Below are 5,054 nucleotides of genomic sequence, written 5' to 3' on the forward strand. Positions count from 1 at the left end.
AATGCTTTGACACATAAAAGGAGAAGTAACTAAACATAATATTTAAAAAATTCACATACCCTAAAGCAAGAAGGTCCAGGGAGAACTGCTGTGATAGCATCCATGATTGTCCGCTGTGCCCCAACAGGCCAGGTGCCTTCCCCACTTATCTTAATGTTCCTGCTCTCCCTCTCTATTCTGGTCCATCTTTGTGGTTAACTTTGGGGGAAGGTTTGGGTGTGGCTTCCTCACTTTGTCTGGGATCCGGCTATCAAATTACATACAGCATTTGGTATGACTTGGGATTTTTTTTTTTTCATCCTCCTGTCTGAGCCAAGTTTTGAGGGCATTAAGAAGAATGACTTTCCATTTGTCATCCTGAACTCTTTCTAGAACTCAGACCAAGTCCTAAAAGGATGCAAGACGACCTGTATAAGCCTATCCATAACCAATCTTCAGGTCCCACAGTGTTCCCCTGCAAGCTAGAAACGTGTCCTGGGACTGAGGTCACATAGGCAAGGGTGGGAACTTGTTTAGAATTAGGCTCCAGGGAAGCCCAATACAATGCCTCATATTTGAGAAAGTGCCAAGTTCTGGAATTTTCCCCATGCTTTATCTTATTAGTCCTTTTCTTAAGGTAGATCAGGGGTCACCATCTTACAGATGAGGAAACTAAAGCTCAGAGAGGTGAGTGACTTGTTCAGTGTCTCTGGCTGCAAAATGTCAGGGGCACAAACTCTGATGAACACACACTTCCAGGGACATGAACCATTAACAGTGAATGAATATTGAATCAGTCATACTCATGTCTTCCGAGATAGAAAATTATTGTCTTCCTTTTCCTTCAATGAGTGAAAAGCATGACAGAAATGAATTCAATGACTTAGCACTTGTTTTACCCAGTATTTTCATGGCATGTTTTCCGAAGTTTCTTTTCATGTCTGGATGGGGTTATTTTATAATGTATGCAAATAAATTAGCACAAACAAATTGAATTCTACAGGGTTATGTCCTCAGCTGAATGCTGCTAGATTTAACATGCTTATTAATGCTTTGGATATAGAATCAGAAGCATTCTTATCAAATTTAACAATGACACCCAATTGGGTGGAGGTGGCTGACAGTTACAAAAACTGGATTGAAATTTAAAATGACCTTGACAAACAAGGAAAGGAAAAAGGGCAAAATTCAATAGGAAGCTTTGCAAAGTAATTCAAAGGAGAACAACAAAAATGAGAGAGAATTGACTGAGCAATTATAATAGAAAAGGAGCTGGAGGTCAGAGTGAACAATAGGCTTCAAAGGCATCAGCAATCTAGTTCTGTCATTTAAAAAAAAAAAAAAAAGAAGGCATCCCTGTCTTGCTCTAGTTTTTAGAGGGACTGCTTTTGATTTTTCTCCATTTATAATGATGTTGTCTTGTGTTTAGCATATATAGCTTTTACGGTATTGAGGTATGTTCCTACTGTCCCTAGTTTTTCTAGTGTTGTGAACATGAATGGATACTGAATGTTGTCAAATGCTTTTTCTGTATCTATTGAGATGATCATAGGAGTCTTGTCTTTATTGATGTGATGAATTAACTTTATTGATTTCCGCATGTTGAACCAACCTTGCATCCCTGGAATGAGCCCCATTTGATCATGGTGCACTACCATTTAAATATGTTTTTGTATGTGATTTGCCAGTATTTTATTGAGAATTTTTGCCTCTATGTTCATCAGGGATATTGGTCTGAGGTTTTCTTTCCTTGCTGTGCCTTTGTCTGGTTTTGGTATCAGGGTGATATTAGCATTATAGAATGAGTTTGGAAGGGTTCCCTCCTTTTCTGTTTCATGGAATAATTTGAAGAGGAATGGTGTTAGTTCTTCTTGAATATATATTTTTTAATACAGGAGTTTTGTGGGGACACTTTCACAACCAGGCGATAACATGTGCTGACCTAGCTCAAATAACATGATTGATTTTCCCAGCCAGATAGTTTTGGAAAAGGCCATGATGATGGTTTATGTACAGGGGTAGTTGGAGTAGTGGGGGTGGCCTGGAGTTATCTGGAAAATTGATCAATACTCTTTCTCCATGCTGTATTGTAGACAGGACTGAGGTCTCTTTTGGATGTAAATACCTCTTTTTTGTGCCACTTAAAAGGTCACTAGTAGAGATACAGGGGCATAACCTAAAGGCTGAATTGCTAGCAACTGGGGACATTCTCTAAACCTAACAATTTCTTGTTACTGGTTTTATGTTCTCGAAGGACATTTATAAGGAGATATTTCAGATGGTGACTTTCTTCCCTAAAGGTACCTGTTGAGAGCCACAGCTGAAGGGGCCCCAGCAAACTTCCAGCTGCCAGCTGATGATTGGCTCACAGCGGCCCCAGCAAACTTCTAGCTGCCAACTGATTGGGTCCTCTGCGGTGATGCTCATTTGGCTGTTTCCCTGCCCTTTCAGACCACAGAGCTGCTCATTGGGGGACTTTTTTTGGCTCCGCCCATGCGACCCAGCCAATCGGCCTCAAGAGCAGGAGGAGTCGGGGAGGTGGAGAGGCTTGTGGGAAGCCGGTGGTGGCAGTTGGGCTCTGAGGGTTTTTCCTGAGGAGCTGTGTGGTGTGGTGTGTGTGTTCTAAAAATAAAGTTCATTTCTTTTGACAAGTGGCTCCTGAATTGTGCCCAGCCAGACTGAGGCATTTGGTGGCCTGCACGGGGAACAACTGAGGGTAAGTGATAAGGTAAACTGCTCGCCCCTGAGGGCAGGGCGAGAGGATGGGTAGGCATTTTAAGATTCTTCTTTTGTTTTGTTTCGCTTTTGTTGTAAGTTGCCTGTCCCTGGAGATGTGTAAGATGGAAGAAAAACCGCTCACATCTGAGGAACAGATAGGGAGAAAGGACGGATGGACATTTCAGGAGGATAGAAAGGCTGATATAATGATTTTCTGTTGTTCCAATTTTGTTTCATTCTGTTTCAGTTTTGTTTGGCGTTATCTTGTTGGGTTGTATTATAGTTATAGTAGAAATATTCAAGTAAAAGAGAAGGTCTCTCGAACTAGTCAGACAGAGGAAAAAATTCAAGTAAAAGAGAAGGTCTCTCAAGCTAGTCAGAGGAAAAAATTCAATTAAAAGAGAAGGTCTCTCGAACTAGTCAGACAGAGGAAGAAAGTTTAGAGCAGAAAAAGCCATCAGGGGGAAAGTTACAACAGGAGACTGCTACTAACACCTTTCTATCACCAGAGGGCGTATGTGTCCAACAAACAAGGCCACCTCCATATGTTGGGAGGCCCCCAACCCCTGCAGTTGATAGATGGGATCCTGAGACAGGACCTCAAAGATTAACATGCCCTGTATTTGAGGCAGGAGGGCAGCGAATTCACCATGCTTTAAATTTCAAAACAGTGAAGCAGCTAAAAGAGGCTGTAACAACCTATGGTCCTCAAGCACCCTTCACTGTAAGCATGGTCGAATCCATTAACAACTTTGAACATGACGCCAGCAGATTGGGCTAATATGTGTAAAGCTGTGCTAAATGGAGGACAATACCTGTTATGGAAGGTTGCCAATGAGAAATTTTGCAAGGAGATGGCTAGGCGAAATGCAGCAGCTGGTTATTCTCAGAGAAATCTAGATTTGTTGTTAGGAAAGGGACCTTATGAGGATCAGCAGCAACAAATTGCATATGATCCTGGTGTATATGCACAAATTGCTGTAGATGCAGTTAGGGCACGGAAGACTTTACAAGGACATGGAGATTTACAAGGTCAATTATCTAAGGTAATACAAGGAGCTAATGAACCTTACGCTGAATTTGTAGATAGGCTTATTCAAACAGCTACCAGAGTTTTTGGGAATACAGAACAAGCAATGCCATTAATAAAACAACTGGCTTATGAGCAAGCGAATCGTTGGTGCAGGGAAGTCATTAGACCATGGAAACATGGAGATTTAAACACATATATTAAATTATGTAGAGACATTAATGAACAAGGACAAGTCGTGGCAGCTGCAGTACAACAGGTTTTAGATGCCAGGCCAAGAACATGCTACAATTGTGAACAAACAGGACATTTTAAAAGGAATTGCCCCATAGGAGGAGGGTTTAACAAAACTAGGTATCAAAGGAGTAGAATACGGGTATTTGCCCACGATGCCGTAGAGGGAGACATTGGCTAATGAGTGCCGTTCTTAAACCACCATAGAGGGTACTCCATTATCAAAAAACGAACTTTATTTTTAGAACACACACACCACACCACACAGCTCCTCAGGAAAAACCCTCAGAGCCCAACTGCCACCACCGGCTTCCCACAAGCCTCTCTCACAACCACAAGCCTCTCCACCTCCCACAATCCTCCTCTCTTGAGGCCGATTGGCTGGGTCACATGGGCGGAGCCAAAAAAAGTCCCCCAATGAGCAGCTCTTTGGTCTGAAAGGGCGGGGAAACAGCCCATCATTGGGGAGCCAATCAGTTGGCAGCTAGAAGTTTGCTGGGGCCGCTGTGAGCCAATCATCAGCTGGCAGCTGGAAGTTTGCTGGGGCCCCTTCGGCTGTGGCTCTCAACAGGTACCATTTAAGAGTCCTCATTCAAATTAGTCTGTTTAGGCTGCTGTAACAAGAATACCATAGACGGGTGGCTTAAACAGCAAACATGTGCTTCCCACAGTCCTGCAGGCCCTAAGTCCAAGACTGAGGTGACAGCAGATTCCATGTCTGATGAGGTGTCATGTCCTGGCTCACGGCCAGCTGTTTTCCCACATAGACATGGCAGAAGGTCAAGGGAGCTCTCTGGGGTCCCTTTTATAAGGGGACTAATCTCATTTGTGGGAGGTCCATACTCATTCCCTAATCATCTATTGAAGGGCCCTTGTCCTAATGCCATCGTGTTGGGGTTGGGGTTTAGGATTTCTACGTGTGAATTTTCTACATCCAGTCTGAGCACGAGCCTTCCAGAAACTTCCTTCTCTGAAGCCTCCTCCTTCACTCCTGCACCTTTATGGCCTGTCGGTCCTGCTTTGGACACAAGCTGGTTTTGGCAAATCTCATGTATATTCATGAAACTAACTTTCTGTGGCCTCTTTCCCCAGG

Source organism: Marmota marmota, unplaced genomic scaffold, assembly GCF_001458135.2.
Source record: "Marmota marmota marmota unplaced genomic scaffold, marMar, whole genome shotgun sequence".
Classification (NCBI taxonomy): Eukaryota; Metazoa; Chordata; class Mammalia; order Rodentia; family Sciuridae; genus Marmota; species Marmota marmota.